The sequence below is a fragment of the Loxodonta africana genome, chromosome 1, assembly GCF_030014295.1.
Source record: "Loxodonta africana isolate mLoxAfr1 chromosome 1, mLoxAfr1.hap2, whole genome shotgun sequence".
NCBI classification, from domain to species: Eukaryota; Metazoa; Chordata; class Mammalia; order Proboscidea; family Elephantidae; genus Loxodonta; species Loxodonta africana.
Window position 1 is genome coordinate 207,343,927 of NC_087342.1, and position 21,699 is coordinate 207,365,625.

Genomic DNA, 21,699 nt, shown 5'->3' on the forward strand with positions numbered 1-21,699 from the left:
AACCCAAATTGCCAATCTCACTTACACATTTGGGAAGAAGAAAGCAGAGGGGTTGGGGGACATCTTACTGCTCCTGGTGGTCCGTTCTGTGGAGAAATTGCCTTTTGGGAAAGAGGGTGGAAGGAGAGTGGGCAATGATTTGTGTTTCCAGGAACTTAACAGACAACGGTGAATCTAATGACTTACCAGTGGGGTCTTCCTGGCAAGTGCCTTTAATTTTATTGGTGGTGCTAAACAATATCAATATGAAATATTGTGCACCTTTCTGGTGCTAGAAGGAGAGAAACAATCTGTAAATGCTATTGAAAATAATATTTATGAAGCATTACAATGTGTGTGCTTTCTTATTTTCCATCTTATAGAACAACAACAACAAAATGGCTGCTATAGACAAAAAGATAGACTGAGTCCCATGAGAGACAACTGAGACCCATATCAGCTCAAATCAGAAGAAAATTCAGTTTATTTTTGATGTTATTTATAGACAATTTCTAGTCTACCCACAACCTAAGCTGCAAAGATATTATTGTACCATTTTACTTTTATGAAGAACCTATATGCCCCATTATTTTCCTTTCTCATCCATTTCAATTAGTAACTAATTGCTAACTTTAATTTTAAGCCTACCTTGCAGGCATTGGTGGTTCAGTGGTAGAGCTCTTGCCTTCCATATAGGGGACATGGGTTTGATTCCCACCAATGCAACTCATGGACAGCCACCACCCCGTCTGTTAGTGGAGGCTTGGATGTTGCTATGATGCTACTAGGAAGAAAAGCCTGGTGATCTACTTCCAAAAATCAGCCAACGAAAGCCCTGTGGATCACAATAGTCTGGTCCACAACCCATCGCAGGAACGGTGGAGGACCTGGCAGCGTTTCTTCCATTTGTGCACGGGGTTGCCATGTGCGGGGGCCAACACAACAACTTAAAATTTTCTTATAGGAAATTTTGCCTTTCCCATTCCACTGTTTCTAATTATTTTCCTGGATGTTTCTTTCTATTTTTTTTACCACCTTCCTTTGGAAACAAGGTGATTTGAACTGAATGTAGGACAAAGGTGTACCACTGATTTCTGTAATGGTATTGGAATATATTCTCTTACATTCTTGTTGCAATGTAACAGTATATTTGCTTTCCTTTTTTTTTTTTAAACTCTGCTAACCATCATGCATACATCTTCATTAAGATGTCTTCCATGAGCCTAAATCTTTTTTCCTGTAAGTTTAGAAGGAATTCAGAACTCACTCAAGTGGATGAGTAATTTAAATTGCTACTTCCAATGTGCATTACTTTGCACTTGTCTGCTCTGAGTTTCATCTGGCACTGTTTTGCCCAGTTACGGAGTTTGAATTCTGTGTTTCTCACATCCATCTGTGTAGACTTAGGGAATCAAAATAGTTTTGTGTAGTCAGCAAATTTCAATACCTCATTATTTAGCTGGTTTTCAGGGGGTGTTAATAAATATCCTGGAGGACACCGCTCTTGTACCAGTCGCTGACACCCCACTATTTACTCCTTTCCATGCTGAGAGCCGGTCATTTATTCTTCCATTCCTCTTCTATCCCTTAACCCACTTTTAACCCATAATTGACAGCTCTTTACCTCTTGCCCAGTGCTTGCCAAGTTTCCTTAACAGTCTCTTGTGTAGGACTTTGTCAAAAGCCCTTTGAGAGAATAAAGAAATTACATCCACTAGTTTGCCTTTTATCTACCATTTTGTTGCCTCGATAAAACTCTGCATTAAAAATACCAAAGTCACATAAGCAAAATGACAACTTCCAAATGTTTTACCATCTAGGGTTGCTCTTTTTTCCTTTCCCTTAATGCTTCATTTTCTGTTTGTATCGTCCCCAGCGTGTGAAAGAACCCCTGCAAACCAAAAATGTATTTCCGGCTTCGTTTTAATGCTGGTAAGATTCTGAGCTACTTTAAAAAGTAAATAAATTCCACTGGTTGGCCTCTTCAGCACTGTAGGAAACATGCCTCGCTCACTAACCTTCGTTCACCAACTTGTGAGAAATTTCAAGACAGCAAATTTTCTTTTCAGTAGCTCACATTCCAATATTTTGGTTTCAGGGGCATGGTACTTGTCAGGCCTTTTTTTCCTGTAAAGATATTTATTTGGGCCCCATTCATTCTGTTCCCATAACCCTTCATCTTAAACAACAAAAAAGTTTTAAGAAAAGGAAATTTGAAAGTGTCTATGGTAATAGGAGCCCTGGTTGTTCAGTGGTAAGATCTTGGCTGCTAACCAAAAGGTCGGCAGTTCCAATCCATCAGCCGCTCCTTGGAAACTCTACTCTGACCTATAGGGTCCCTACGAGCTTTTTTTTTTTTTTGATATGGTAATAAGCAACTCATTGAAAGGTTTCCTTTGTCATAGCTCCAGGTTCAACTCTGACAATGCTTGCCAGCAATGGCCACTCTTCACCTTGATGAGGTTGTTGATGGCCCTAGCGCTGTGTGGGAAATAGGAAGAAATGCAACATGGAGGTTCTGTGTGAGTACACCATTTCATATCCTTTGAGCCTCACAACAACCTTATGAGATTTGTAAAGCAATTATTATTACTATTTATTTGTAGAGTTGTTGTTAGCTGCTGTCAAGTCAGCCCCTGACTCATGGTGACCCTGTGCACAATAGAACGAAATGCTACCTAGTCCTGCATCATCCCCATGATTGGCTGCAAATTGAATTGTTGTGCTCCATAGGGTTTTCATTGGCTGATTTTTGAAAGTAGATCATCAAGTCTTTCTTCCTAGTCTTTTTTAGTCTAGAAGCTCTAGTGAAAACTGTTCAGCATCACAGCAACACCCAAGACTCCACTGACAGATGGGTGGTTTGCGTGCATGAGGTGCCTTGGCTGGGCATCGAACCTGAATCTCCAGCATGGAAGGCAGAAGTTCTACCACTGAACAACCATTGCCTTCGCAGGGCATGTTTTCTCAAGACTACAGGCTGTGTTAATAACCCTGAACTAGAAATCAAGTTTTTAGATTCTTCCATCTAAAGTTCCTTTTAGTCTTCCACGCTGCCATTGTGAACTCCTCTGTTCCTCTGCATTCAATGTGTAAAAGGATTAAACCATTTTTTAAATTACTTGTAGCTTCTTATATACTATTTATTCAAAGCCTTTTCAGGAGATGTTCAGTTACAAATGTGGAAGGGACGTATCCTTGCCCTCTTCTATCTTAGACCTGCCAAATCTTACCTTTTTCAGTGAAGGACGTTTTCATTTTGGATTAGTATTAAGACTACATAAAAAAGCGTTTTGTTCTCTGAGGTAAGCTTTTCTGCAGTGTTTCAACAAACCATTTATACTTTTATCATATATATATTTTTTTTCCTACAAAAAGTCTCCCTCATTTAAATTGTCACAGCTTGGAAGCCCTGCCTGGAATACATAATAACTGCTTGTAACACTTAAAATGAAAACAAATTTACCAAGGATGGTGGAACAACAACAAAGAGCAAGAAAAATATAAGTACACAGAAAATAGTCTCTCGTATGCATATATTTTCAGCACTAAGTATTTTTATTGAATTTGCTGCAGTCTGTTCTTCTGCTTACCTTCTCTTCACCTGGATTTTTTTTTTGGGGGGGTGGGATGGGGCTAAAAGCTAAAGATGTAAAGACAGAGAGATGTGTCTTTAAAATTGTTATTTGATTTCTTGTGTTTAGAGGGGAGCATTTGGTGAGTACAGAATCCGAGCAGAACATTGATAAGAAGGTAGATGGAGCAATGTTTCTCAACCTTGGTACTGTTGACATTTAGGGCTGGATAATTCTTGTGGGGGGGTGGCGATGGGGAGGCTGTCTTGTGCATTGTAGAATGTTTAGCAGCTTCCCTGGTCTCTAACTACTACATGCCGGTAGCAACTCCCCCCTCCCCCCACCTCCTGAAGTTGTGACAACCAAAAATGTCTTGAGACATTGCCCAAAGTTCCCTGGTTTAGAATCACTGATTTAGATTCATGGTTTTTAGGAGCACACTTCTGGACTCTGGTCAGGGCTTTGGTGAACCTCTCACTTCTCATGGGCAATGTGTCTCCATCCAGGAGCAGTCTGCCCTTGATCCTTGGACATAAATTCACCTCCAAGGAAGCCAGCTTGCTTACCTGGCCCTTGTTATGCTTTTTGCTCAGTGATTCTGAAAGATTCACTTATTCTCTTTTGCCAGAACTAGCTAGAGTTGACAGAAACACTTGGAGAGTTTCCCTGTTGGTTGGGAGGAGCTGATGCCATTTCCTGAACATTCCAGGCTTCTCTCTGGTCTTACCCTGTTACTTCTCCCTTCCACCCAGGGCAAAAAGCTATGATACAAAGAGAACCAAACTGGGTGGCAGCAGACCTCACTGACCTTAGGTAAGTCCTTTCCTGCTCTTGACTTTTGTTTTTTTATACACACTTTGAAATAGTTGGACTACAAAATACATCTTTATGGCTCCTTTTAGCTTTAGAAATTATAGTCTGAAAATTCTTGTTTTTCTTGGCTTCTTTAATCTGCCAATTCAGACTTTACAAGCACCCCCCCCCCCATTTCCAAATGACACCAACCTATAAACCTATTTTTGCAAAAAATGTTGTTTGAGGCTGATTTACCCGAGTTATTTCATCTATACGGTCCACTTTTTCAGAGCTTAACTTTATTAGCCCATAAATGAGAATTTTGGAAAACTTGGTCAAATTTCATGAAATGGACACATCATTTATCATAATGAGTACATCAAGAACTTTTGAGTTTAAACACACCTTATGAGACTACAGTGCGCAGTGTGACAGTAGCTGTAAAGCTTGCGGATAAAAACAAATTTCAGCTGCACTGGGGGAACAGATTACTTAAAGAAACTTACAGGGAAATCCTTTGGAAAAAAGAAGAGTACGTTTTTGTAAATCAAATAATTACTACTGAATTTATCAGGATGTAAGTATGTCGAAAATAATGAAAATCTAACTCATTCTCACAAATGCATGAGACCTTTTGCTACAACTCTTGTGATGCCTGTAGTGTTTATTCTGATGAAGTCCTATTTCTGACTTTCACCAGACATCCCTGGCTCTGCAGGGCAAGGTGTAGTGAAGGTGGGACAGGCCATTGACTTCTCTGTCTTGACTGCCTAGTTGTGTTGGTGTTGTTAGGTGCTGTCAAGTCGGTCCCAACCTCAACCAACCTTATGTACGGCCTACCAAAACACTGCCCTGGACCTGCACCATCCTCACAATCGTTGCTATGTTTGAGCCCCTTATTGGAATGAAAGACTGTGTCAATCCATCTTGTTGAGGGTCTTCCTCTTTTTCAATGACCCTCACTTTACCAAGCATGATGTCCTTCTCTAGGGGCTGCTCCCTCCTGATAACGTTTTCAAGTATGTGAGATGAAGTCTCATCATTCTTGCCTCTAAGGAGCATTCTGGCTGTACTTGTTCCAAGACAGATTTATTCATTCTTCTGGTAGTCCACAGCATATTCAATTTTCTTCACCAACACCATAATTCAAAGGCATTGACTCTTCCTTGGTCTTCCTCATTCATCGTCCAGCTTTTGCATGCATATGAGGCAACTGAAAATACCATGGCTTGGGTCAAGCACATCTAAGTCCTCAAAGTGACATCTTTGCTTTTTAACAGTTTAAAGAGGTCTTTTGCAGCAGATTTTCCCAAGGCAATACATCATTTGATTTCTTGACTGCTGGTTCCATGGGCATTGACTGTGAATTCAAGTGAAATGAAATTGTTGACAACTTTGGTCTTTTTTCTGTTTATCATGATGTTGCTTATTGGTCCACTTGTGAAGACTTTTGTTTTCTTTATGTTAAGATGTAATCCATACTGAAGGCTGGATTACAGTAAGTGCTTCAAGTTCTCTTCAATTTCTGTAAACAAGGTTGTGTTATTTACCGATCACAAGTTGTTAATGAGTCTTCCTCCAATCCTGTTTCTGTGTTCTTCTTCATATAGTCCAGTTTCTTGGATTATTTGCTCAGTATACAGATTAAGTATTGTGAAAGGATACAACCCTGACATACACCTTTCCTGATTTTAAACCACGCAGTATCCCCTTTTCTGTTCTAACAACTGCCTCTTGGTCTATGCACAAGTTCCACATGAGCATAATTAAGTGTTGTGGAATTCCCATTCTTTGCAATGTTATCCATAACTTGTTATGACCCACACAGTTGAATGACTTTGCATAGTCAATAAAACACAGCTAAACATCTTTCTGGTATTCTCTGCTGTCAGCCGTGATCCATCTGACATCAGCAATGAGATCCTTTGTTCCACGTCCTCTTCTGAATCCAACTTGAATTTCTCGCAATTCACTGTTGATGTGCTGCCGCAACTGATTTTGAATGATCTTTAGCAAAATTTTACTTGGGTGTTATTAATTGGGTGATATTAATGATATTGTTCAATAATTCTCTCATACTTCTGGATCACCTTTCTTTGAAATGGACACAAATATGGATTTCTTTCAGTAGGTTGGACATTTAGCCAAATTTCTTGGCATAGAGAGTCAGCACTTCCGGCATTGCATCCATTTGTTGAAACATCTCAGTTGGTATTCCATCAATTGCTAGAGCCTTGTTGTTCACCAATGCCTTCAGCGCAGCTTGGACTTCTTCCTTCAGATGATGGATTCTTGATCATATGCTACCTCCTGAAATGGTTGAATGTGGACCAATTATTTTTGGTACCAAAAACAAAAACTCAAATCCATTACCATCGAGCCAATTCCAACTCATAACAACCCAATATGACAGAGTAGAACTGCCCCATAGTGTTTTCAAGGAGCAGCTGGTGGATTTGAGCTGCCAACCTGTTGATTAGCAGCTGTAGTTCCTAACCACTGTGCCACCAGGGCCCCATTTTTGGTACAGTGACTGTGTATTCCTTCCATCTTCCTTTGATGTATTCAATAATTTGCCCATAGAATCCTTCAACTCAGTCCTGCAACTTGAGGCTTGAATTTTTTCTCCAGTTCTTTCAGCTTGAGAAATCCCAAATATGTTCTTCCATTTTGGTTTTCTTTACGCATTTCATTATAATACTTTGTCTTCTTGAGCTGCCCTTTGAAATCTTTTGTTCAGCTCTTTTACTTCATCATTTCTTCCCTTTGCTTTAGCTACTGTATGTTAAAGAGCAAGTTTCAGAGTATCTTTTGTTTTTTTTCCTTTCTTTTTAATGGCCTTTTGCTTTCATGTATGATGTCCTTGATGTCATCCCACAGCTCGTCTTGTCTTCAGCTTTTAGTGTTCAGTGTGTCAAATCTATTCTTGAGATGTCTCTGAATTCAGATGGGATATACTCAAGGTCATACTTTGGCTCTCGTGGACTTGTTTTAATTTTCTTTAGCTTCAACTTAAACTCACATATGAGCAATTGATGGTTTGTTTGGCAGTCAAGTCCTGACCTTGTTTTGACTGATGATATTGAACTTCATCATCTCTTTCCACACAGCAGTCGATTTGCTCTTACGTATTTCATGAGGTGAGGTCTACGTGTACAGTCAGCATTTTTGTTCAAAAAAGGTATTTGCAGTGAAGAAGTTGTTGGTCTTGCAAGATTCTATCATGTGATCTCTGGCATCTTTTCTATCAGCAGGGCTATATTTTTCAACTACGGATCCTTCTCCTTTGTTTCCAACTTTTGTGTGTCACCTTTGCATGTGTGTGTGTGTGACCATAGGCAAGTCACTTTGACCTCTCTGGGCTTCATTTTCCTCATTGCTCAAATGATGGAGTTGAGTTTGATTTCTAAGGTCTGTTGTAGCTCCAAAATTGTATGTGTTACATCAGAAAGGTTGGATAAGAACATGGCTTTGGAAGACAAACTTCTTCAGCAGGGCTGGGGAGCTGGATCCCAGCAGAACTAGCTCACCCCAAGTGGGCAGACCATGGGCTCTTCTCCCCCGCCCTAAAGGAAAGGTGGGGCTGGAGCTCCCTCCTCACAGCCTAGGAGCCTGGAAGGCTGCAAAGAGTGTCTGTTGATAAAAGGCAACAGTTCTTGGAAAGTGGGTGTTACTCTGTTATAGAAAATGCATGAACAAGTCCAAGGGAAGAAAAGGAAGGCCCTTTATAGGAGTTGGACGTTTTGGTAGAAGGAGAGCTGTTGTTGTTTAGTTGCTAGTGAATCAGCTCCAACCTATGGTGACCCATGTACAACAGAACAAAATATTGCCTGGTTCTGCATCATCATCAAAATTGTTGATGTGCTAGAGTCTGTTGTTACAGTCACTGTGTATTTTGAGTGCCTTCCAACCTAGGGCGCTCATCTTCCAGCATTATATTGGACAATATTCTGTCGTGATCCATAAGGTTTTCATTGGCTAGTTTTTAGATCATCAGACCTTTTTTCTTAATCTGTCTTAGTCTGGAAACTCTATTGAAACCTGTCTTCCATGGGTGACCTTTTTGGTATTTGAAATATTGGGGGCATAGCTTCTAGTATCACAGCAACCTATAAGCCACCACGATATGACAAACTGACAAATGGGTGGTTGAGAAGGGGGATAAGGGGATGTTATCAGCTCATTGTGAGCATACACTCCCTGAGTGGGAAGACGAGCAGATGGGGTGAACAAGACCCTGACTGAAGTGCTCTCACTGTAGAGATTCACAGTGAAATAAGGCATGGAGCCATTCCAAAGGCAAAATCCCAGCTCATTAAGATCTGCCGAAGTCTCCAGAGAAATCCTAGATTCCACTATGATTACAAATCCCTGACTGAAAAATTGTAGCCACTAGGCTTTCCTAGGAATGTTTGTTTAGGAAATTTCCCAAAGACATGCATTCCCTCAACCTTTCTTGAAGGTGCACTGGGGTTCTTGCATTATTATGACATTGTAAATTTATTTGTTAAAAAAATATTGACTTCGTGATTATTAAATGCCAGACACTGTGCTAGATTCTGGGCTACATCAGTGAGCAAAACTAACTGAGATTCCTGTCCTGAGGGAGCATACAGTCTAGCAGGGGTGACAGACAACACACAATATATGTAATAAATAAGTAAATTGGCCAGCATTCTAGAAGGTGATAGAGATAAGAAAAAAAAGAAAAGCTGCTATTTACTTCATCTTCCACCTCTATTTTTCCTAAAGCTATAGCACTCAGAATACCCTAAAATACTTTTGTTTTTATTGCAAATTACTACTGTTCAATTTAGACTCATTACTGGCATGACTGAAACAGTGGTATAGTTGTATTGTTTGAGAATGATTTCATAGTATATTACAACAATTTTATGAGTTGAATGATATTAAAATGGCTTGCATCTGTTCAGTGATACATTTTCTAAAATTATTTTAACAATTCTGTGAGGTGGGTGAGGTGGGTATTATTACCCCTTTTTACAGATGAGGAGCCTATGCTTTCAAGAGTCTTCTCAAAGGTAAGTGTCTTGACTTTTTTTTCAGTATTCTTTTGTAAACTTATCTAGGAAACACCTTTGGTGTTTTATCTATGGGAAAAAGTGTTAGAAATTTCAAACAATTGACTTTAAACAAATATTTGAAACAAAACCAATTTATTCATTGGGAACGTCTAATATGGGGATTACTTTAAGTTGGTACACATTTGATGGAATAGTCCCCATTCTGGGAAAACGATGGTTAAAAAAAATTTACTTATGTGTATGCTTGATCATCTCTGTGGTTCCTGATACCAGTGTTATCATCGTACCCACAAGATTTCCTGCCCAGGATGGGGCGGGGGATGATTTTTTTTTTTTTTTTTCACCCACAACCTAAAATGGATGTAGCACAATTTTTTTTTTTCTTTTCCATTCCTATCTAGACCGTAATGATAGGGGGGAATATTAGTATGTTCTGTGCCATTTTCTTGTTGCCTATCTTCTGGGAATTAACTGCAGCTGCATCTTCTATGAATAGGTCACATCTTTGGTGTTATCTAGGTAAGTCTTTTTTAGAGGACAGATCCGTGCATGTGTGTGCACATGTACGCACACACACAGGATTTTCTAGCGTCCTGGCTATTTTGCCTGTGCAGATTTAGGGTATAATTGGACAGGATATAAAGGTGAAAGTTTCATTTCTGAATTCCTTTGCTTTATTATTATTTTTTTTCCTGGCATTTTTTTTCCTACCTTGGGAGACTGTGGTAAAGCTTTTGCCTTCAGATTAGCTCTCTATAAAAATTCTTGGTCATCATTTCATTGTTTTTTACATGTTCAGTGCCTACAGATTAATTTCAGTATTAGTCCACCCAGAACATAATAAAAGAAAGGTAAATTTATTTCTGCTGGTATTACAAAAAATATGATTGTATAATGCATTCTAACAGCAATGTAAATGACTTTTGCGTTGTATCCCATTGTAAATAATCTAGAATACTGCCCATACCAGTAGTGTGAAAAACTAGGGGTTTTCTAGGTTAGTGTGTACAGTGGGTTGAATTTTGTCCTCCAAAAAGGTATATTCGAATTCTAACCCCTAGTACTTGTGAATGTTACTTTATTTAGAAATAGAAGCTTTGCAGATGTCACCAAGTTAAGATGAGGTCACTCTGGTTTAGGGTGGACCTTAACCCAGCCACTGGGGTCTTTATAAGAGAGAGGAGAGGGAGACATGGACCCGGAGATGCAGATGCACACACACACACACACAGGAAGGAAGTCTGTGTGATGACAGAGGCAGAGATTGGAGTGACGCATCTACAAGCCAAGGAACGCCAAGGATTGCTGGCAACCACCAGTTGCTAAGAAGAGGCAAGGAAAGATTCTTTACTACAGCCTCCTTGCCAGCATCTTGATTTTGGACCTCTAGCTTCCAGAACTGTGAGAGAATAAATTTTTGTTGTTTTAAGCCACCCAGTTAGTGGTGCTTCACTACAGCAGCTCCAAGAAACTAGTACACTGTCTTTAATACCACTTGTTCTTTTTTAGAATATACACCTTGAGGAGAATTCCAAAAGCTTAAAATTAGGCAATCTTGTTTCTTGGAAAGAAGATGGTCTTTCAAGTAAGGGAGCCTTTGGTTTGGAACCTGACATGCTTTTTTTTATTATTATTATTTGTGTGATTTAGCCTATTTAGTTTGCTCCTCTGAAACTTAATTTTCATTTCTGTAAAATGGGTGGGAAAGTACCTATCTTACAAGAATGTTTTAGAGATTAAGAGTGATAATGGAGAAAGTGCCTGGCGTTTAGGTGGAATATACTCAGATAACATCAGTTTTTATCCCTCTTTTTCACCCTCTTCCCCTTAGTTTGGTAATAAACTTTCTTGGGAATAAAGTTTTTATGTGACAGATTTATTTCTCCATCAGGACTTTGTTCAGTCTGAGCACAGTTTGTGGTGCACTGTGGAGGTGCTGGCTCCCCACATGTGCTTTGGTGGTGTGGGAACTGCACTCTCTTCACCACTGTGTCGATTCCAAGACACACTCATCTAAACCTGTGGCTGCAAACATCAGGGCCTGCCTTGCGGCTGATCCTTTCAGTATTGTGGTGTGACGTTTGACCTTCAAATCCACTGGTTTGGTAATTAGGAGATCAGGTATGCCTCACTAACTTGGGAGCGTGCTGAAGAAATAACTGATACTCTTCTGACTTTGTCTCTCATAAATCTCTCCTTCAGACTGAAATGCTGGTGCCAGAGCTTTCTTTGTGGTCGCCGCCACAGAAGTGAGTTTTTGGCAAACAACTCACCCTATAGTCAACTGCCTCTCTCTTGAATCAACAGCTGGTAAAAGCACAATGATTTCAACACTGAGGAAACAAAGCCTGTGTGCAGTGCGGAGGGGCGGGGATATTTTGAGAAGATACAATAGTCCTACCACTGATCCTACCTCTTTTCTGGGAATCAAGTGAAAAGGGTAGTTAGTACTTAATATCTTTAGACAGGGCTTCTCTGGGTGACAAGTACAAATTACCCTTCTTGTAATCTGAGCGGTCAGCACCTGGTCCAGAACATTGGCTTCAGCATTAGAGAGCATTCCAAAACCACATCTAACACTCCACGTGTTGCCTTCCTTTTGAAATAAACAACTGTTCTGCAGAAGAAATAAAATAGAGTGAGGAGAGCTTGCAAATAATTAAGGAAATTAAAATGGGAGTCAGCGTACTCAACTCTCAAAAACATAATCAGACAGAGCTCCATTAACTTTGTGTGAATAACTAGATGAATATACTCTTAGGACTTAAATCACAGAGTCAAAATTGTCCACAGAAGTAAATACTTTCTTGATAGAGCCCTTCATAAATAATCTTGATCTGTCTTTGCCGAATATTTTATATTTAAATCTCCATCAACCGAATGCTCATTTTAGCCACAAGACAAGGGACTGCATTTTTATGATATACAAAAAGCTAAAGACTTAATAGCCAAAGCCAAGCCAAACCCATTGCCGTTGAGTTGATTCCAAATCAACTGTCCCATACGGTTTCCGAGGCTGCAAATCTTTACGGAAGCAGACTGCCACATCTTTCTCCCTTGAAGCAGCTGATGAGTTCAAACTGAAGATTTTCATGTTAGCGTCCAAGTGCTTTAACCGCTGTGCCACTAGGGCCCCTCTACTCAATAACGTCCCCTCAAAATTATTCCTTAAATTCCATTTGCATCCAGAATACAATGAAGAAACGCAGTGAATCAAAGAAAAATAAAACAAATACAAAAACATAAATAATTTTGAAGACTCCTGCATTTTTAATGATAATAATGGCCTTTTAGCATTGAAGTTTTGTCTTCAATGTGCCACAAACAAAGTAAGTGTGGGAGATTAAACCTCTGTGACAAAAGCTAATCTGGGCTGATGTTGTTGTTACTTGCCATCGAGTCGGCTCCGACTGTTGGTGACCTTAAGTATAATAGAGCAAAATATTGCTCTGTCTTGTGCCGTCCTCAAGTTCATTGGTATGTTTGAGTCCATTGTCTGCTCTGATAGGGCTCTTCAAAGCAGTGAAAGTTTTTTCCCCCCATCACTAGGTTTTTGTTTTTTTTTTTTTTGTCTTCAGAGAGGCTCCTTCTAGTCTATACTCACTGAGTTAGATATAACAAAGAGGACCAGCCACTCTGGGTTGGAGATATGAGAACTCTATTGGTTATCAGGGTGCCCTTGGATACTGGTGTGACACCCTTGGTCTCTAGTCTAGTGCAATGGGTTCAGCAAGGGTGGGGGCATCCTCTAGAGTTGAGAATCACAGCAGTGGAGAGTAAATAAATGCTCAGAAATAAAGACTTGTGGGATACAGTGAGTGGCCAGCTGTCAATTTGCATGTGTGATTACTTTTTCAAACAGCAGAATGGAAAAAAAAATATGTGCAAAGATACACGTTTGTTCTCTCTCCCTGATTCCAATTTATCCTTGATTCCAATGGCAGGGTCACCTTTTATATAAAAAGCAGAGCTGAAACCTTTGAAAGGTCTCTGGCCCAGGGAGTCAAGGCCAATCTTCTTGGACAGTCAAGGCATCTGCATCTGCTAACCCTGCCCCTCAAAGCTGTAACTGCCATCATAGCCCCGCTGAGCCCAATTCCTTCACACACCTGTTCTTCCACCTTCCAGCCCCCTCTGTTCATGCTGCTCCCTCCTCCTGGAGAGCACCCTCTTCTCAAACTTCTACATCTTTCCATGGCCCAGATGGGGAGACCTTCTTCTGTGGAGCCTCATCCATCCCTTAATTAGAATTATCTGTTTCTGCTGCCTATAGCTTTTATTCGTCTTTTGGCATCCACCATATTGTTGTTGTCGTTGGGTGCTGTTGAGTTGATTCCAAGTCAGAGTTAATCCACTCCATAAGGTTTTCTAGTCTGTAATCTTTGTGGAAGCAGATCACCAGGTCTTTTTCCTACACAGCCACTTTGGGTTAGCAGTGGAACGCTTAACCGTTCCACCACCAGGCCTCCTTACCATACTAACTCATTGCTGTCGAGTCGATTCTGACTCATAACCACCCCATACTAGGGCTTGTATTCTAGTTACCTGCCAGCCTCTCCCATCAGGTACAAACTCTTCAAGGACCAAGCCTTGTCTTATTCACTCCTGTAAGGGAGTGCCACAGGGACTAGGAGAGTTTTCAGCACAGGGGAGGCTAGGCCAATGCTGGCTGATACACTCTTACCTCTCTGCTTAGATTCTGGTGATTCATGGTTTGAAGATGGAGTAGGGCTTTTAATATTTAAACCCTTTGATACTATTGAATTTTTGATGTGATATCATATTGTGCTCTGGTCTTACCTTCCAAAAAATGCTTACACTTCTGCTTCATAAGAATCTAGGCTCTGGGAGCTTTGGGTTTTATTGTGTCTTTCATTTCAAACCCTGTTCATTAGATTATATTTTCCACGTTGGCTTTCCCCTTACAGCTAAAACTAATTTGAAGTTTGTTCAGATTCAGTGCTGAGTTTTTTAAAAGGGCCCCCTTTGTGCAGGAGCCCTTGGACTGGCATCTGCTAGAGGATTCCAGATTTGTCACTGCTTGGGACTGGCCTTTGGTTGGTGTCTAGTGAGGGTGGTTTCTCCTGTCAGCCAAGGACCCTTCTGGAGAACTTGCCAGGGAAGTGTTTGCTCTTTTTAGATTTTTACGAAATAATTTTTATTCTTTCATAGTTCAGTGCGGATCAGTAATTTTCCACAAAGTCAGATCAGAGTACCTCTGCCAGATGGGCAGTTTCCCTTAGGTTGGTAGAATGTCCCCTGATAAGCTTTGGGATCAAATAAGTTGTTTGCCCATTGTAGACGTTTGGGTGCCAGTGGGGGAAGAGGGAGAAGGGATCCAGGGTGCAGCAGAAGATTGTGAGAGAGTGCAAGAACCCAGAGAGGTAGATGAAATCAGGATTCCAATCAATAAAATACCTAAGCAACACCCAGGAACCTATGGTGACTACACATACTAATGAGATAGCTCTTAATATGAAAGAATGTGTGTTCATTAAAAGCCCAGATGTTTAGCTTCTAATGTTAGGTTGATCTTGCTTGTGTGCTTGCTAGCAAAGCAATAAATCCTAGGGAAAAATAGATAGATAGGTAGGTAAGGAAAGAAAGGGAGAAAGGAAGGGAAGAAATAAAGTTACAGAGGGAGAGAAGGCAGAACGAAAGGAAGGAAGGAAGAGAGGGAAAAAACCACCAACCTCCACCTAGTAGTCAAGGAAGGAAGGAAAAAAGGAAGGAAGAAAGAAACATCTTGTTTATTGAGCTCTTTCTAGGAAAAGGACTTTGTGCTTTACACTGATATCTCTTCAAGTCTTCGTAACAAGCCTAAGAGGTATAATTATCTCCTCTTTATAAATAACCAAAATGGGGCTTAAGGATATTATGTATCTTGTTTTCATACCAATATTTTAATTGGTGGCTTTTCCAAGCTGTTCTTTTTCCTTTGTTTTCCAAAGACTGCAAGAAATAAAGCAGCTTGACAGTTCTTATTTCCATCTTTGACCAAGGGAAAGGGCATTGATGAGGTTTGCTAGAGAAAAACATATCCCTTGGGAGGGCTCAGGCTCCTTTGGCTGAGAATGTGGGCTTGTGAGCAGCAAATATTTTCTTTATGGAGAATATGATATTTTAGGAAACAATACATATAAATTAGGGTATATCTATATTAACCCTTGGAAACCCTGGTGGAGTAGTAGTTAAGTGCTATAGCTATAGCTATAGCTGCTAACCAAGAGGTCAGCAGTTCGAATCCATCAGGTGCTCCTTGGAAACTCTGTGGGCCAGTTCTACTCTGTCCTATAGGGTGACTATGAGTTGATATCAGTTCAATGGCAATGGGTTTTCTTGGATATTAACCCTTTGCTCCTGCCCATTAGCTGAGTGGACCAGAAAATCCTAACCCAGGCCTGGTCAGTAAGCTTCTCTCTCCTGTAAATGTGATAATTGAATTAGAAGGACACACAACTGGCAGCCATGGTGCTGGCTAAACTAATACCACAGAAGTGGGTTGGTCCCAGACTGCCTGCCCCGAGACTTCTGATAGGTGTCCTGCTCTCTGGCTTTTGCTTGGATGTCTTGTGGTTCTGCCATTTAACCAATCCTGAGTTGGGCTGGGAATCCACTAACAGGCATCCCTGTGACATTCGGGCAAGGCAAGGTCAGCCCTGCTATTTTGATGCCTTTTCTGCCTTGAATGTCCCTTTCTATGTTGTTGTCATTAGTTGCTGTCGAGTCAGTTCTGACTCATGGCAACCAAATGTATGTCGGAGTAAAACTGTGTTGGATAGGGTTTTCAAGGCTGTGATGTCTTCCAAGGCACGCTGGGTGGGCTCAAACCACCAACCTCCAGCTAGTAGTCAAGTGCTTAACCATTTTTGCTACCCAGGGAACTCCTCCTTGTCTGTGGGAAGAAGCAGAAATCTATCCCTTCTTTGTGTTTGTGAGGCAGGCACAGAGGCCAATGAGCATCTCCTAAACCTGTGCATGTTACTATGATGCTTGCTAGAAACTACTGGCTCCCCTTCCCTCTCTGCTGCCAGGCCTAAGGTGAAAGGCCTGGGTAGTTGAAGTGAGGCTGAAAGCAATAGAAGGCTGCGACCAAAGGTTGCTGCAGGGTGGGGCTGTTCTCTACTTTGCTCCCTGTTGGGTATGAAAGGAGGAAGAGGAAGGTCAGTTTACAGCAGTAGGAAAGAGCATGTCCACAAGAAATGCGGTGGGGGGATGCTCATCCTAAGTACAGAAAATCTCATCTCTGCCTTGCAACACTGCCAAAGCACTTGAGAATAAAGAATGGATGATTAGGATAAACACCTTGTAAAAATATCTGCTCATAAAAAGTAGGTATCTGAAATGTAAATGCTCTGAAATACTGCAAGTCTGGAAGATAAACTTACTGAGTTATTATTCTTAAAAAAAAAAAAGAAAACCAAACACACACATACACACACACACGTACACACAAACACACAAGAGCTAGGAGGAGAGTCAGAAATAAGTTTGCAAAAGTTGGAACAAGAGCAAGAAGAAATGACCTCCTGGTAGATTAGATATGATGATTTCACGAGAGAGTAGAAGAAAAATCGAGGAAAACATCAGTAGCACAAAACACCTGTGATAATGTAATCAAGGGCCATAAATAATACAGATTTTAAAATGATAAATTATGACAAGCCAAACTGGTGGATTTAAGTTAACTTCTAAGACCAGAAATTGAGGCCAGCCAAGCAGACGTTAATTGTTTATAATTTAGGAAAGCACTTAGGGTGAGCGCTCAAAACATTTTACTTGCAAAATTACTTCAGATTCGTTTGGATGTGCACAGGCTTGAAATCAGACAACAAACATGGGCTCTTGAGAGAGGGAAGGTGCCCAGCAGAAGGGAAGAGACAAGAGGAAGACAGAACTCTCTACAGGAAATAATTTTGTTACTTATCTTTATTCGATAATTATAAGAAGCTGGTTATTTTTTCCTAAAATGTGAGGGTGGGAAATAAAACAGAAGCAAGGACATGGAAAGAAAAGGAAATAAGCATATTAGATTCTATTAAAAAAGAAAATCTGAAGCTGGACATTTTCCGTGTTGACAAGAATCGTGGAACGCAGTGATGAAATCCTGATAGTCTGTTCCTTCCACGAGCACAGGCTCCCCGCCTCCTGTAGGGCAGGCACTGCTCTAGAGCTGTGTGCAGGCTGACTAAACCCAGCCCCTGTCCTGAGGTGCCACTTGGGACCTGAGGTGCCTGTGGGAACCTCAGGAGGGCAGCCCGGAGGACAAAGGGAGGATCTCTGAGAGCAGGTGGGACCTCAGTTCAGTCTTAAGTTATAACAATAACTGCTCATGTCATGTAATATTTTATATTGTAGAGAGCACCTTCACATACAATGGTGTTGAGCTGACTATCACAAATGGTTAAACACCTGGCTACTAACTGAAAAGTTGGTGGTTCAAGTCCATCAAGAGGCACCTCAAAAGAAAGTCCTGGCAATCTGCTTCCAAAAGATCACAACCACTGAAAAGCCTATGGAGCACAGTTCTACTCTGACACATGTGGGGTTGTCATGAGTCAGAATCGTCGGCTTGACAACTGTTTTTAAAATTTTTTCATGTACAGTGTCTTATTTGGTCCTTGTCCTGTCTCTGTGAGGTGGTACAGGGAGTGTTAACCCTCTTGGGTCATTTCACATTACCTCTCTACAATGTTGGCATGGTTGACTACACCTTCCCTTCTGACATCTTCTATGAGACTTTGTGTTAATTGTTTTCTTTCCGTCCCCCTGGGTGCTCCTCAGGTTCTATTGCCAATCATCTCTTTTACTTCATGTCTTAAATGTCTTTGTCCCTAAGGGTACTGTCTCCTGCTAGCTTCTTCACCGTACACCCTGGTAGTAACGACCCACTCCACTCCCATGGCTAACGAGGTCAAGAATTGAGTGGAGTGCAGTTGGGAGTGGAAACAACAGCATCCGACAATTTTAAGGGAATGATATGTGTAGCTGGAAAAGTACTCCAGGTAATTCTGACAGCCCTCCCTCCCCATTGTTTTGACAACCACTTACCTATATATTGGGTGCTTGGGTGGTACAAATAGTTAACGTGGTCGGTTGCTAACTGAAAGTTTGGGAGTCTGAGTGCACCCAGAGGCACCTCAGAAGAAAGTCTAGTGAACTACTCCTGAAAAGGCAGCCACTGAAAACCCTACAGAGCACAGTTCTACTCTGACACACATGGAGTGGCCATCAGCCTGGGTTGACTTGAGAGCAACTGCCTTTTTTTTTTTTAACTTATGTAGGCTGATGGTTATATTCTCAGCCAACCTCTCTCTTGAACTCTGTTGGATCTTTATGGTTGGGTGCTTCCCCTGCACTTTCAATCTCAAATGTCCCAAAGCAAACCTATTAGTTCCTGCTTCTCCCACCCCAGTCGGGAACGTGACTGCATCCTTTATTCTTCTGTCTCCCCTCACATCCCTCACTGCCCATGGTGTACTATCAAGCTCCAAGTCCTTTCAGTTATAACTTTTTGAAATCTCTAGTATATACCCTCTTCTGTCTGGTCCCACTGCCACTGTTGTAGGTCAGGCCACCATCATCGCTATTCTCAACTATAGCAATGAGCCTGTCCTCCTCCTGCTAATCTTAAGCTCTTGATATACATTTCCCATGTTGCTGTTAGAGTAATTGTTCTAAATTAAACATGGCCTATATTACTGTTCTTCTCAAAACCTTTTAATGATGCCTGACTGCCAGTAGATAAACAGGAAGGCTTGTGAAGTTCTTCATGATCAGACCCCTGCTTCCATTGCCAGCCTCACCTCTTGCCATTCCTACTTTATCTTCCCCTTGTATTCTGTGATCGGTCATGCTGTACCACTTCCCCAGATGTGTGATGGTCCCCCCCACCTCCCACACACATCTGTCTGCTCCTCCCATTCCCTGCTCACCACACCTCTGCTAGGCTAACTCCTTCTACACCTGCACCTTCACATTTCAAATGTTCATCCGGCAAATTTCTCCGGACCGTCTTTGAGCCAGACTGAGTTAGCTGTCTCTTGTTTATTTGCCTCCATAATCCCTTGAGTATACCAGTTATCTTACTGTATTGTGCATTTGTTTATGTGTGTCCCCTACTAGAGTTTAAAAGCTCTTTGAAGCCCAAGACAATGGTTATACATCATTTTACACTCAATGCCTGGCACAGAGCAGAGACTCAGTTAATGTTTGCTAGATAAATGATGGTGCGTGTTGAATATTTCACAGATAAAGAAGTAGAGGTTAACTCACATGTCTAAGAGAGACACAGTGAGTCTTCTAATCAAGGATTATTTCCAGTAAATCATGTCTCTATATTCAGAGAGACCTTGTAGATACATACAAATTGCGGTTGAATCTTTATAGCACGAAGCGTTGTTTTACAGGCTTTTCTATTTTGGACTCACAGTATGGTAGCACCCAGTGACAAATAAGGGAATTAGGAGTATATGTGGTTGACAATACAGATACGATAAAGGAGAGGGAAGTAGACTGGAAATCGGGAGACCCACCTCTAATTCTCTGTGTGCTTCTGTTTTAGCAATTAATTCCTCTATGACTCAGCCTCCCTCTCCGTAATAGAGAGGGTAGATTAGATGACATTTCAAGTTCCATCTAACTCTGTAATTAGACTGCAAATGTCACAGTGACGCATAAGCTACTTCTTCCTTAAAAGGTTCAGTGAGCAACTCAGTGAAATGTACCAGGAAGTATGGTGTATTCCGAAGCCTGACATAAGAGTCTCTTGGCACAGGTACCCTGGAAGGTATGCAAGTGAGAGGCACATCTGGCTGGTCTCTGATCCAGAAGATTTCCCCAATCCCTGACCTTTCACCAGCTATGAGGACTCCTATTGTCATTTAATCTCCATCTAAGTATTTGTTGTTAATTGTCATCAAGTTGGCTCCAACTCAAGGTGACCCCAAGTACAACAAAATGAAATGTTGCCTGGTCCTGCTCCATCTTCACAATCATTGGTATGTTCTAGTCCATTGTTGTGGACATTGTGTGTGTGTTTTTTTAAAATAATTTTTATTCTGCTTTAAGTGAAAGTTTGCAAATCAAGTCAGTCTCCCACACAAAAACCCATATACACCTTGCTACACACTCTCAATTACTCTCCCCCTAATGAGACAGACAGCCCGCTCTCTTCCTCCACTCTCTCTTTTCGTGTCCATTTCACCAGCTTCTAACCCCCTCTACCCTCTCATCTCCCCTCCAGGCAGGAGATGCCAACGTAGACTCAAGTGTCCACCTGATCCAAGAAGCTCACTCCTCACCAGCATCCCTCTCCAACCCATTGTCCGGTCCAATCCATGTCTGAAGAGTTGGCTTCGGGTATGGTTCCTGTCCTGGGCCAACAGAAGGTCTGGGGGACATGGCCACCGGGGTCCTTCCAGTCTCAGTCAGACCATTAAGTCTGGTCTTATGAGAATTTGGGGTCTGCATCCCACTGCTCTCCTGCTCCCTCAGGGGTTCTCTGTTGTGTTCCCTGTCAGGGCAGTCATTGGTTGTAGCCAGGCACCATCTAGTTCTTCTGGTCTCGGGATGATGTAGTCTCTGGTTCAAGTGGCCCTTTCTGTCTCTTGGGCTCATAATCACCTTGTGTCCTTGGTGTTCTTCATTCTCCTTTGATCCAGGTGGGTTGAGACCAATTGATGCATCTTAGATGGCTGCTTGCTAGCGTTTAAGACCCCAGATGCCACTCTTCAAAGTGGAATGGAAAATGTTTTCTTAATCAATTTTATTATGCCAATTGACTTAGGTGCCCCTGAAACCATGGTCCCCAGGCCCCTGCTCCTGCTACGCTGGCCTTCGAAGCATTCAGTTAATTCAGGAAACTTCTTTGCCTTTTGTTTAGTCCAATTGTGCTGACCTCCCCTGTATTGTGTGTTGTCTTTCCCTTCACCTAAAGTAGTTCTTATTTACTATCTAATTAATGAATGCCCCTCTCTCACCCTCCTTCCCCGCTTTCGTAACCAGGAAAGAATGTTTTCTTCTCAGTTTAAACTATTTCTCATGTTCTTATAATAGTGGTCTTATACAATATTTGTCCTTTTGCAACTGACTAATTTCACTCAGCATAATGCCTTCCAGGTTCCTCCATGTTATGAAATGTTTCACAGATTCCTCACTGTTCTTTATTGATGCGTAGTATTCCATTGTGTGAATATACCATAATTTATCCATTCACCTGTTGATGGGCACCTTGGTTGCTTCCATGTTTTTGCTATCGTAAACAGTGCTGCAATAAACATGGGTGTGCATATATCTGTTCATGT

The 21,699-nt window shown here is 41.3% G+C and overlaps 1 long non-coding RNA gene across 1 annotated transcript in view; it reads left to right on the forward strand.

Annotated features, from left to right (window-relative positions):
* Positions 1–1,976: 1,976 nt before the first annotated feature.
* The window catches only part of LOC111751740 (uncharacterized), a 120,941-nt gene continuing 101,218 nt past the window's right edge, over positions 1,977–21,699 (forward strand). The window contains exons 1-2 of the long non-coding RNA XR_002786827.2: positions 1,977–2,501; positions 4,307–4,367. This is a non-coding gene — a long non-coding RNA (uncharacterized LOC111751740). The remainder of the gene's footprint in view (positions 2,502–4,306; positions 4,368–21,699) is intronic.